The sequence below is a fragment of the Panthera pardus genome, unplaced genomic scaffold (assembly GCF_024362965.1).
Source record: "Panthera pardus isolate Hobbes unplaced genomic scaffold, ASM2436296v1 HiC_scaffold_24, whole genome shotgun sequence".
Lineage (NCBI taxonomy): Eukaryota > Metazoa > Chordata > Mammalia > Carnivora > Felidae > Panthera > Panthera pardus.
This window is the reverse complement of record NW_026526810.1, coordinates 49,969,887-49,984,244: the sequence shown is the minus strand read 5'-3', so window position 1 is coordinate 49,984,244 and position 14,358 is coordinate 49,969,887.

The window sequence follows — 14,358 nt, the reverse complement described above, 5'->3', positions numbered from 1 at the left end:
GATAGAGAATCCTAAGCAGGCTCCACACTGTCAGCGCACAAACAAATCAGGGCTGATCTCACAAACCATGAGGTCAGGACCTGAGCTGAAATCAAGTGTCGAACGCTTAACTGACTGAGCCAACCAGGCATCTCTAAACACATTTAAATAATATTTTCCGTATGTTTAAAGTTATTATTTTTTAATTTATTCATTTTAGAGAGAGAGAGAGAGAACGCATGTGGGTGTGAGCAGGGGAGGAGGAGAGAGAAAGGAAAGGAGAGAGAATCCCAAACAGGCTCTATACTGACAGCCATACACAGGGCAAGAATTCATGAACCATGAGATCATGACCTGAGCCAAGATCAAGAGTCAGCTGCTTAACCGACTCAGCCACCCAGGCGCCCCTAATGTTATTTTCATAGGCTGTATTGCCAATCTAGTTGTCAACGCTGGATTAAGAGGTTGCCTATTTGTAAGGTTGTTGATATACTTCACAAAATGCTTTTCAAAAGGTTGTACCAATTTACATTTTCATTAATAAAAATGAGTGTGCTCTATATCTTTACCATTATTTGGTGTTATTGTTAATATTTTATATTTGTCCGTTTGGTAAAGGACTTTATTTATTTATTTAATGTTTTTATTTTATTTTTGAGAGCGACAGAGTGCGAGTTGGAGGAGGGGCAGAGACAGAAGGAGACACAGACTCCCAAGCAGGCTTCAGAAAGGCTAATCTCGTGATAAAAATAAATGTTTGTCAACTCTGAAATATTTTACTTATCTTTCTCTTTACTTCTCTCCTCTGCCCCCTGCCAATCACTTCTAGTCTAGTGTTTAGGGAAATTTTTTTAAATACATAATATACCCTATCTTGAGAATGCCTTTTTCTGGAGGTGCCCAGCAACCACCTGATAGCCCCATATATATTCTGATTAACTTCTCCTTTTAATCCACTCCATTCTGGGAATAACCCAGTTCATTTCTGGTTACTAGTTATCCAGCTTGACCACGACGACCAGGTAGGGGAGAGATGTAAAACACATGATCTTGAAAATGTGAAAACTGTTTTGCCCTTGGGAATTTTTTTCTGTGAGGTCAAAATATTTTGTTCACACATAAAATACTTTGTGCAGGCAGAGGACTGTGCAGAATAATTTTTACATGCAGACAGCTCAAAACCTCCCTCTGAAGGCAAGCCTCCCACTGTAGTAGGAGGAGGCTGCCTGTATGCCTTTGGCTCCAGCAGGATGTACAGCCTCAGCTCCCCTAGAAACTGCTCCCTCTCGAGATCACCTGACCCTGTCTCCCCACAGCCTCAAAGCTGTTTCCAGGTCAGGTGCCTCCTGTCCCCATGCCCCCCAGGTGTCTGGTCCCCTCTCAAGCAAGACCCCCCGGCACTCCTGATGGGTGCTTCTCTCTGAGAGTTCTCCAGCTAACCTGGCTGCTGACAGCTTCTCAGCTCTGTTTCCCTGGTTTCATATCAGCAGCTGCCCGTCTGGGTTTGCATTCTTTGTCTCTCAAGTGGCACAATCAGGCTTAGGAGTGATTTTCACACAAGGTTGCAACAGGTACAGAAGGGCCACCTTGTCTCTTAGCGTTGCTCTTTGAAATAATTGTTACTTTCTATCTAAATCCATTTTTTTTTCAGAATACCCTAAAGGTTGTTTTATTCATATTCTGACAGATTGACTTTAAAAAATAGTGATGATAATTAGCCAATCATTCTGTTTTTTAAAGGTCAGATTTGACCGATTTTACCCAGAAGGATATCTGCATCATCAGAGGCAAATTGTAGTTTGAGTTGTTGGTAAATGTTCGATTTATTTTCTGACAGCCTATGGCTCCCCACCACAGCCACTGGCTGTCTCTTAGCTTTTAGAACTTCTCTTAGATCAGGGTGAAGGAGATTACTTCAATTCACTCCATCTGAGACTCCATCTGAGACTAAGTGAATCTTTTTTTTTTTTTTTTTTTTGAGAGAAAGACACAGTGCAAGCAGGGGAGGGGCAGACAGAGGGAGACAGAATCCAAAGCTCCAGGCTCTGAGCTGTCAGCACAGAGCCCAACATGGGGTTCTAACTTGTTAACCACGAGATCATGCCCTGAGCCGAAGTCAGACACTTAACTGACTAAGCCACCCAGGTGCCCCTAAGTGAATCATTTTAACAACTCCCAGCACCAGGGTGGCCAAACACAGCTGCCCTCTCAGGTCTGAGTTTATGATTTAGGTGATTTGTCGTGTGGGCCTTATGCCCACACTGTGACTAATGAATCCAAGAATGTGGGCATGAGCTCTAGGATTTCCACTTTGACTCCCAGCTCCACATATTTTTCTTAATTTTTTTAATGTTTATTTTTGAGAGAGAAAGTGTGAGTGGGAGAGGGGCACAGTGAGAGAGAGAGTGAGAGAGAGAGAGAGAGAGAGAGAGAAACAGAGAGAAATCCCAAGCAGACTCCACATTCCCAGCTATCAGCACAGAGCGTGATGCAGGGTTTGAAACCACAAACCATGAGATCATGACCTGAGCTGAGGTCTGACACTAAACTGACTGAGGTACTGAGGCCCGCCTACATTTTTCTATTTCCATCTCTTCTCCTGTAATTATGGCCAACCAAACATCCTATCATTTTTTAAGAGGGTAACAGAAGTTTGTTTCCTTTGAAAGTGTAGAAGGCAGAGGGTGGTTCAGATTGCTCATATGCTTTAAAACATGCTTCCTATAGGATAAGTCACAACACACTCAATTGAGCCAGAAATTATTAGTGAAGGGCTTTCACCTGGACAGAGCTGAGTTGAAATTCCAACTCCCCTTCTTAGCTGTGGGACGTTGGGCCTATTTCTTTATCTGTAAAGTGAGATGGTGACTACCGGGTTCCCTAACACTATGTATGAGAGATAATTAGGTTCTTAGGAATGGCTTGTACCAAGAACGCTTTAAGATACTGTGTCTCATAAATGTTGTTAGAATATTATTAGCATTCTCAAAGTGCTTATCTTATTAGGCATGTGGGGAAACTTTTAGCTAAAACTAACAATTCTTCACGTTAATAAAAAGGCCTTGAGGATACAGGTTCTTTCCATTTTTTTCCAGAGCAATAATAAATCCAACTAGAATATTCTGATCTAGATTCAAACTCTGGGAAATTTAAGAGGAAAAAGTGACTTGGTAAAAGGATTTGCATCCTTTGAAAAGGCAGGTGTTGGAGGGCACCCTGTTAAAAAGAAAATTTCATAAAAGATAATTCCTTTTTACAGTTCCCTCTGCTTAGATCACTTTCCAACTCCCACCACCAGCCCAACCCCTCTAGGACCTGTGTGGCTCCCACCTTCTCCTCCGTCATATAGGTCACCAAGACAGTGAGGCTGTCCCTGATCACACCATTTGAAGGGAAGCCCCCACTTCCCCAACTCCCTAACATCCTTCCATGTGTCATTTGTCCCTGTAACCTTCATCAGCTGGTAATACACTATAATAACTTGTTTTTTTATTTTACCTTGGCTAGAAGTTCTGTGAAGGCAGAGATGTGGTTAATTTTGTTAATGAAGGACCCCTCAGCTTGGAAGAGGCCAGCCTGGAGCACAGTAGGCCCTTGATGAAAATTTGTTGAATTAATAAGGGGGAAAATTGAAAGGTATATGAGGAATTTTAACGTTTATTTATTTTTGAGACAGAGAGAGACAGAGCATGAACGGGGGAGGGGCAGAGAGAGAGGGAGACACAGAATTGGAAGCAGGCTCCAGGCTCTGAGCCATCAGCCCAGAGCCCGACGCGGGGCTCGAACTCACGGACTCACAGACCGTGAGATCGTGACCTGGGCTGAAGTCGGATGCTTAACCGACTGAGCCACCCAGGCGCCCCAATGAGGAATTTTAGAAGATGAAGTTTTTTGACCTTGACAGGCAAAATCATTCCTTTTGTGAAGCAAGGTAAAAACCTCAAAGGGGATTTTACTTAAAGTGAAAAAAAAAAAAAGATGTTGCTTCACAGAGAACCTATGGGCAGCATGCAGATAGCTCAGTTTGTAAATAAAGGGTTTCTGAAACACGAAGGCCTTAAGGCCAGGTGCCCTCCTCACTACTGCTTTTACCATGTTTGTGAAGCCTTGCTTGGAAAGTAGCCCTTCTCCGATGGTAAGTGACGTCCACTCTGGGGTTGGCCCTCTCCCTTACAATGAAGGGCCAGAGAAGAAATTACGTGTAGAATGCTGCTTCCCTGAAAAGAACAACAAAACCTTCCACCCCCTATAGTCCTGCAGGTACTATACAGTTTCCAACAAACTGAGTTTGCAGCAGATATCCCACACAAGTTAAGGAGCACGCAGCCAGCCCTAGGTTTTGCCCACACTGCATTTCTGGTTTAAATGCTATCCAGTCTGCACGTCTCCTCTCTCTGCCGAGTGCCACATCTAAGACCCACATTTCCTACCTCACGACGTCCCAGTTCTCACGAAAGACTGCACGCTCAATTTGCTGAGGCGGCTTCCCAGTCTATGTCCTCATTTCCAGGAAATGCTTGTAAAAGAGGCTGCCGCTCCTGATCCTGGGAGATTTTTTTTTTTTTCTCTTTGAAAAAAGTGATCTCAGCTCACAAAATAATTAGCTCCTTAGTGCTAATCCATGTGCATTTACAAAAGTGCCTTCAGGTTAGGAGAAATAAAGACTTGATTAGGTCCTTATCGCTGGATGCAGCACCAGGGAGCTCTTACCTGCTGGTGGTATTGGTGATAAGGACACCCAAGACTCCTCAGCTTTGCTCACTAACCTTCTCTCCTTCCTTGCTTTTAAAAGCATGAAAAACACGTGGAGTTTGCAGAAAACCCTAGAGTCATGGGTTGATTTCTTCTAGAATGTTATTTATATTACTTTGGGCTTTTGGCACCTCTCCCTTTGTTCTTAGAAGTTCTATGGGGTGCAAGCTAATAGCCTCACAATCCCTTCATTTACTTTGTGACCAACAGTTTACTTTGTAATCTAGGCCACTTCTTTGCAACTCTCCAAATCAAAGAAACTTGGATGTAGTTCCCAGGCTCTAAGATATTAAAACAGGAACTGAGAAAACAGAAATGAAGACAAGAGAGGACAAATTTATGTCAATGAAATCCCGTGACAACTTACTTGCATTTAGAGATCATGCACATTTTTTTTTCTTGATGAAAAAATTTTTTAACTGTTCTGAAAATGCTAATGAGACAACTTTCAAGAAATTGACAGTAATGGAAAACTTGAATGTTACAATGATATCTAAAAAGAAAGAAATTATTTTACTCCTCTTAATCTTGCTGGAGAGGAGAAAAAACCTGTGAGCAGAGAAATGAGACAGCTGGCAATTGAAGCCTTGGGATTCCTAAACCTTCTCTTTTGTGCTCCCAAATGAACAAGGTTTAAGCTGCCTTCAAGAGAAAGTCAATCTAAAGTCCACGACGACTTTTCAAAATGAAACCTTAGGGGGCCTTTAAAACTACAAGCTTCAGCTCAGCAAGGTCACTTTCTAAAGTGAAAATTCATTTTAGGGTAATGATTGTAGGGTAAGGAAAGGAAGCAGGGTGGGGTGGCATGGCTAGGTTTGAGTTAAAAGCCATATCATGGAATCCTCAGCTATAGAAGGAAATACTACTGTCCTCCCAGGATAGATCACTGGAGGTGCGCCGCCCTCCTAGGTGCTAAGCCTTCTTTTGGGGGGGGGGGCTTTTGTATACCACCTGCTAAAAGCATACTTACCTCTTCACTGGTAGTTATTTGGCGCTCTCCACTGAAAGTTAAAACTCTGGCCACCAGGGAAATTGCATTGCCCTGGGACACTGTCAGGCGGAGAACAGTTCAGCTGTTACCAGCATTCTTAGAAAATAGCCCAGATTTATACTGAATTCTTTTGCACTCTCTCTGCCTCTTTGTTCAGTCTTTACACACATGCTTTGTTTATAGGCTATCTTGCTACCGTTATCTCTTGTTTCACAAATGCATGTTTTGAATTCTAGGTTACACTGCAAGCTTTTGAGGGGAAAAGATCAAGTTTCAGACCCCATGTTCTCCACCCTGGCCTGGAATTGGGAGAGGAGCATGAGGAAGGAGTGAGTAGTGGCCCAGGGCTGTACTGAAGAGTCTGAATGGGCAGCAAGAGCACAGATACCTGGAAACTAGGAAGGGAGTGGAGGAAAAACTGGGCTGGCCATTCTGAGGGCTGGGTTGGTCAGGAAGGTGGAGGGAAGCTAGAAAGCCCAAACAAGTCCAAGCTCAGAGGTAAATTTAAAGTTGCAATAAGAATAGAGGAATGTGGGGGCACCTGGGTGGCTCAGTCAGTTGAGCGTCCTACTTCAGCTTAGGTTATGATCTCACAGCTCGTGAGGTCGAGCCCCGTGTCAGACTCTGTGCTGACAGCTCAGAGTGTGGAGCCTGCTTTGGATTCTATGTTTCACACTCTCTCTGCCCCTTCCCCACTCATGCTCTGTCTCTGTCTCAAAAATAAATATAAACATTAAAAAAAATTAAAAAAAAGAATAAAGGAATGTGACAGAGGGCCTTAAGGAATCCTACAAGTTGTTTGCCACAGCTACTAGAATCTCAGCCCTCTCCAAGGATACCCACCTTCTATTAAAAAAAAAAAAAGACAAAAACAAAAAACCAAAAAAACAAACGAACAAACAAAATGGCAGCAAGGAGGCATCAAAAAGCTGGTCTATTGGCATCTATCTCTTGTGTTCCTCTTGGTATCAGTGTCCCAGAGGGTCCCTGCACACTGGCTCCTTTCCTTTCTAACAGAGCGACCTTGGACACATTACTTAAACTCTGCCTTTTATTTCTACAAATAAAACCATGATAGCGGTCAAAATAGGGATAAAACTATCTGCCATTAAGTTAATGTTGTAAGTATGCAATAAGGACTTCTTTCTTCCTTCCCTCATTTCATGTACTCAGGGTAAGTAATTAATAAATATCTATTAAGAAACAGTATGTTGGGGGCACCTGGGTGGCTCAGTCGGTTAAGGGTCTGACTCTTCATTTCCGCTCAGATTATGATCTCATGGTTTATGAGATCGAGCCCTAATTTGGGCTCTGTGCTGACAGCGTGGAGCCTGCTTGGGATTCTCTCCCTCTCTCTCTCTTTCTGCCCCCTCTCTCAAAATAAGGAAAGTTTATATATATATATATATATATATATATATATATATATATATATATATATACACACACACACACACACACACACACATATATATAAATATATAAACATATATATGAAGAAACAGTATGTTGATTTTGAGAGTAGAAAGCAGAGTGTAGTAGCTGTAAGCCAGGTAGCCTAGGTTCAAACGAACACTCTTAATAACTAGCCAAGTGACTTTGGACAAGATACTTAGATGCTCTGTAATTCAGTTTTGGGTGAGAATATAATAGTGTCCACTTGATTCGGTTATGGTAAGGACGTAATCATACAATGTTCGCACATGTTACCATGATGACGATCACTATGATAACAGGGATGGTAGCTTTCCAGACCCTCAGCCCAGTTGGGAGTATCTACCTCCTCTGCCTCACCTTCCTCACATACTGGTATTACTCACGTGCAGATATGACAAATCCCTTCCCCCAAACAATTAAGTGTACTCTGTTTTTCATGAAAAAAAAATGTGAGAACAAGAAAGAACATTTAAAACAAATGTCATTCGGTTTTATAGATGACATGTTTCTAATGTTACCTGGGGAGATGTTGTCAAGGTAAAAAGCTGACACTCTGTGGAGTGTGGTAATTCTTCCATAATGGCTTTTTGAGGAATAGCAGTGTTGAGTTGTGTGCTGCTGAAATCCTCCCTTTCTGAATTCCATAAAATCTACATGAGAATGAGCCACATGTAATCCAAAATCTTCTGGAATGCAAGTTGGGATCTCAGAATCCCTACTCTGGCTGGGACCTCCACCTGCACCTCCCAGCAGCCTCCTGCATCGTCTGGGGCACTGACCTCAGGCATGCTCTTGTGTTTTTGCAGGTCTGCCTTCTAAAGCATCTTCTTCATGGAGGGAACATTCTGGTAAGGAGTGCTGGCCCACTGAAAATTGCTGTCTGATGTCCATTTTGAACAACACTTTACATTTACTCCGTGTATAGGTCTTTCCCCAGCAAGTTTCCCTGTGGGATATGAAAGAGCCCTGCACTGCCAACTCGGGAGTAGATGCTTTGATTTGTGAAGTCAGACAACATTCATCCAAACAATATTCACTTTTAAGGAGTGAGCAGCAGTACATCGTGAACATTCATGTTGTTCTCAGCAAGGAGTTACCTTGCCAGGGTGACAGAAGGGAAGGCTTACGGGCTGGTAGGCGAGAGCGGAACGCATTGATCTCTAGCTTTAACATTTTCAAACACAGTCATGCAGAATTAGGATGAAAAGGAGACACAGGTATAAGTGAGGAACAGGACATTCCATTTTGGGTCTCTGTATATGTGTTTCTTAAAATGTAGCTACATGGGGCGCCTGGGTGGCTCAGTCGGTTGGGCGGCCGACTTCGGCTCAGGTCATGATCTCGCGGTCCGTGAGTTTGAGCCCCGCGTCGGGCTCTGTGCTGATAGCTCAGAGCCTGGAGCCTGTTTCAGATTCTGTGTCTCCCTCTCTCTGACCCTCCCCCGTTCATGCTCTGTCTCTCTCTGTCTCAAAAATAAATAAACGTTAAAAAAAAAATTAAAAATGTAGCTACAATGTTAGGGGAAAATGCATATATGAATCATCCATGTTAAAGAATGCTAAGTGTGGACCATTGGTTTCTTCCACAGTGGGATGTTTAAATTTATGATCCGCTAACCTTCAGAGAAGCTATGAAATGTGTCTCTGTTTACTTAGGGAAAAAGTGTGGTTGAGAACTCAGACTTCAGAGCCAGACTGCCTGGGTGGGAATTTCAGCTCTTCTAATTATTGGACAAATTACCCAACTTCTCTAACCCTCACTTTTCCTAGCCGCAAAGTGGGGATAATAGTAACTACCTGATGGAGTTATGAGGAATAATGACACAATACATGTGAAACTCTCCTAACTAGTGCCTGCCGTACAGTTAGCGCTAAGAAGTCATAGTGTTATCTATGTTAACACATAGTGATAACAATCACCAGTGTTGTTTTCTTTTTATTATTATTTTCAGTTATGTCTATAACCAAATGAAGTTCAGATTCACCGCTCTAGACTTAATGAAACGAAATATTAATGATGGGATTCTGTAACGTCTCCAAATTAGCAGTTGAACAAGCTAGCCTGGTAGCCAAGAGGGAAAACAATCATACCAACACTTAGTGATTTAGAGTTTACAAAAGCCTTTTGGCTATAGCTTCCTCAAATTGATCCCCATGGTTACGGTGAGATAGAGAGCATTACCCCTATTTTATATATGAAATTATTGGGCTCAGGGAAGGTGACGTGCCCAAGGCTGCACAGGGAGTTAACTGCAAAACTCAGGTCTGTTCCAATTCCAACGCAGACGTGCTTTCCTTTACCTTACACTGCCTTCCACATGCAAGAGATAAACCTTCTTATAATTAGACTATTGGCTGCATATTATAAATAGTGTAACTAATTTATCAGGGAAAGCTGAGGGATTTAACAACACCACCACAGGTCCCTGAAGCAGTATCAAGTGAACCTGTACGTGACTGCCATTCAAGCACTGTTCATGTTTGCTCTCCTCTCTCTCATTAGCTCTGAATTCCACGGAATGCTCTGTGCTGAGCCAACTGAACATGGATTGCTGTCTGGAGAGCTTTTGGAAATACATGCCTAGAGACAGTGCTCAGAGATTCATCAAAAATGGGGGACAGATGACAAACTGCAGATTCAAAGGGTTTAGTTAGGTCTTTATAACCCAAGTATGCAGCAATATGAGGCCTTGAATGGGTTGCTGTGGCCCAGCCCCCCAACTTGACCTTCAGGGTAGTCATGGAACCTGCTGCTGCCTGTAGGATTTAACCACTCCTCCCCCAAACTCCACCATATGTCCTCTGTGTTATTTTGCTTATATTTGCTGCCCAGGAAATATTCTTCATACCGTCAACTATTTGAATGTTACCCATCTTTCAGATCTACCTTAAAGTTTATCTTCCCAGACAGAGCCCACATTTATAATACCTGTTTTGGGGCACCTAAAGAAAGGATTTTCTAAATTACTTAGTTTTCCTGCTGCACATTTTCTTTTTATATGTATGGACCCTTCCCTTCCCACAGAACCATTTTTTCTTGAGGTCCAGGAACACATTCTTCACTTCTTTGTACTTCTCACAGAATCCTGAATAATGCCCTATAATTACTAGAAGCACAGCAGACACTCAATTATCAATTGATTACATTAAAAGATCAATTTATACATACATACCAGCTATGTACCTGATTAAAATTGCTCAAAGCAAGCCAATGCATAAATCAGCAAAAAACAAAAACAAGTGAAAATATTGTTAAAAGCTCCTATAATGGAATAGTATTTTTTTTCTCCCAAGGCTTCACTGATTTTGCTAGCACCCAAGATCTGAATCTTGGCCCTTTTTGAGGGTCTAAACGTGCCCAGGGTTTATTTACCTGTAACCCCTACCTCCAAGGGCCATCATTTAAAAGGAAAGCTAAGGAAAGGGCCAAAAAAGATATGTAATTGTCACTGTTATAACTTTTTCAGATTCCTCTTCTGGAAAGTAATTGTTGATGGTTACGGTGAGAAAGGAGACTAGAGAAGTTGCTAACTAGGGGGAGGGAGTCCAATCAGAGGTTCATCCAGTTGGTGGGGAAGTGGGGACAGAGGCATCCCATGGAGACCACTGGTCCTCAGGAAGAGGACTTGATGGAGGATAAGCTTTCATATACTAGGGGTGAGAGGAAGTTGAGGTAGCTTCTCAATAATGAGAGAAAACTGGGTCTGGGCAGTGGCTGCTCTCTGTGCTAAGGGGAGGGAAGTTTTGCCTGACTTGAAGCTTCTGACATGAACACAAATCACACTCCCAGACCTGGGAGTATCTGGGGTTTCAAGCTTTCTGAAATTGGTATATTCTTTCTTTCCCATTAGATTGTACTTACTTCATGGGTAGGGACTGTATTTCCTGTTTCTTTTTTTTAAACAGAGAGCTTTATTTTTTATTTTTATTTTTTATTTGTTAATGTTTGTTTATTTTCGAGAGAGAGCGAGAGAGAGCATGAGTGGGGGAGGAGCAGAGAGAGAGGACATAGACAGAGGATCTAAAGCGAGCTCTGTGCTGATAGCAGAGAGCTCAATGCTGGGCTCGAACTCATGAGTCCTAAGATCATGACCTGAACTGAAGTTGGGTGCTTAACCGACTGAGCCACCCAGGCAGCCCTAGGGACTGTATTTTTTATGCCTCACTTTTTGCCTCACCTGGATCACTGTGTGTGTGTGTGTGTGTGTGTGTATCTGTATGTGCATATACATACACTGCCATAATTTTGATCGGCATATGAGTATAACCCCTCAAAGGTCATTGCTAGGAGCCATTTCTGTCAACGACAATGCGTTGTAGGTGGCTGCACGTATAGTGGAGATTGGCATCTAAAACACAAAACTTCAGGCAACAGAGAATATTATTTCATAGTTGTATGCTTACAATGAAGCTGTACAGTAAAAATCAAAGGCAGCAGGACCAGCACACCTCAGCATTCCTGCTGGTCCCCTACATGACTGTTTTACACACTGGATCACAACCCATTAGTGAGTCATGAAATCAATTTAGAGGGCTATATCCATATTTAAAGAAAGAAAGACAATAGCATCTTCATTTAAAATATATGCTTAAAATTAAATAGAAAATATCAGAACACATTGCACATTCTTAAGAGTATTACTTTGGGAACCTTTGTTCATATAAAAATATGTCCTGACTCATGATAAAAAAACATGTTTCTTAATATAGGTCATGGTCAAAAAGAGTTTAAAGCCCACTTCCCTAAAGCGTTGTGAAGCTTTCCTTGATTTAATTGGGTAATACAGGATGAGGGATATGCTCTAATGGATTGTGAATGCCTACTTTCACCTTTAGAAAAAAGCATAAAAACTACTAAGCAAAAGAGAAAGTACTCTCTTAGAAGAAAAAAGTGGAAGTGCGAGGGGTCCAAGGCACGTCCTGGGAGAAGCTGTAGGAAAATAGATGGAAACACACAAATAAGCAATTAGCCTATGGGTCTAGCCATTACAGGGTTGCTTATAATAGCAAACTATGGTAAGCAGCTTAAATGACCCTCATACAGAGGCTTGGATAAACAAATGAGAGTAGGTATTTATAATCACACATTATACATGAAGATATGGGTCTACATTTACTGGCTTGGAGAGATGGGAGTGATATACTGTTGAGTAAAAAAATGAGTAGATTATAAAAATAGTACAGTCGATAATGGTCCTACTTATATAAAATTACACAATAGCATGTGTGTTTGTGGAAAAGTAAATAATTGTGTGGTAAGATGTTTGTGAAAATATTAAAGATGTTTCTCTCTTCAGGTGGAGTTTCAATGTATTGTCCTTAATGTCTGTTTTTTTAAAGTTTATATATTTTGAGAGAGACAAAGACAGTGTCAGTGGGGAGAGGCAGAGAGAGAGGGAGTGAGAGAATCCCAATCGGGGTCTGTGCTGACTGTGCAGAGGGCTTGAACCCATGAAACTGTGAGATGATGACCTGAGCTGAAACCAAGAGTTGGATGCTTAACTGACTGAGCCACCAGGCATCTCCTTAATTTCTCTTTTTGTTTTATTTAACAAGTATCAATTTTATAATTATACATACATATATGTTTTGGAAAAATACAAAAGAAGAGAGGTGTAATGGAGCATACATAATGTGCAGTGGGAGCATATAGAGGTGACTGCTGGAAAAGAATTGGGGAGGCGAGATCTCATGAACCGAGTCTTGCAGGAGGAGATATGTTTGCCAGGCCTAATGAGGGAGGGTAACCTTGCACAAACAGGTGAGTGGAAGTGTGAGAGAGGGTGACATAGTCAGTGTGTGTGGCTGACTGGGAATCATAGCTAGAGGATAATTTTCACAGAGGCTGTGAGCTAAGAGAAGAAACTTGGATAAATCATGGAAAACTGCAATAAAGATTTTAAGCAGAGGAGTACCAGAGGACGGTGTTAAAGTCCCGCCCCCTTCCCACTGCCATCTCCATTCTCTACATGCCAATGGCACCTGCCACTCTGAGGCTCTCTCAGGCTACAAGAGAGTGTTTGGCCCACGTACAGAACAGGTCAGACTTCCAGGGAGTTAACTTCTCAGAAGCTGACCTTAGCTAAAAATTTAAAAAATGAGTTGGTGGATAAACACCCTAGCCTTCTTGCTCCTGGGGTGAAGCAACTCAAACATGTTCTATATGGTGCCTTCCATCGCTGGTGGAATGGAGCCCCAGTGCCCATGCCAGTAATTTGTTCCTTAACAGTACCCATTCTGGCTCTGTTTTTTTCCCCTGGCTCACATTCCCTGGCTCATGCTGGTGCTTCTTGGAATCTCTACTTAAATAAAATACTCCTTCTCAAATCTTTCGCTCAGAGTAAACTTGTGTGGTAATTCAACCGAAGGCACCATCTTGTGTTGTATATATCTCTTTCTGTATGACCATTAAAATAGCTAGTGGTTGTTTCTGTGTGGTAGAATATTAAGTGGTTTTTCTGTTTCACTTTTAATCTTTTTTTTCTTGTAACAAGAGTAAAATCAAAAGTTATTCTTTTTAAAGAAATATTTCTATATAGTATGGATCTCATTGAGGCAGCCAGTGAATTAGTTGAGGTGAGAGATAACAAAAATAAAAACTTAACACCATGAAAGTAGGAATAGAGGTGAAGGTTTAGATTTGAGAATTCTAGAGACGGAAATGGGAAAGAAGTCCCAAAAGGGTCAAAACCCCACATACTTTGAGGAACAAATAATTTAGCAAATACTGATGACAAAAAAGAAGAAACGTGTTAATGGAAGAGATAATTTTAGTTTGGACAAACTAATTTAGTCATTTTGAAATGATTCAGGTGGGGGGCAGCTGGGTGGCTCAGTTGCTTGAGTGTCTGACTTTGGCTCAGGTCATGATCTCACAGTTCATAAGTTCAAGTCCTGTATCAGGCTCTCTGTTGTCCACGCGGAGCCTGCTTCAGATCCTCTATCCCCCTCTCTCTGCCCCTCCCCTGCTCATGACCTCTGTCTCTCTCTCTCTCTCTCTCAAAAATAAATAATAAAATAAAATAAATAAAAAATAAAATGATTCAGGTGGAAAAAATGATTCAGTCGACTAGGAATGAGAAATATGATTCTGGATAGAAACTTGAGAGACATAGAATTGAGAGGTACAGGTGGATTCATGATAGAACAATCCCTGAGGCATTTAAGATTGTCTTGAGAAGTGTACACAGTGAAAAAGAA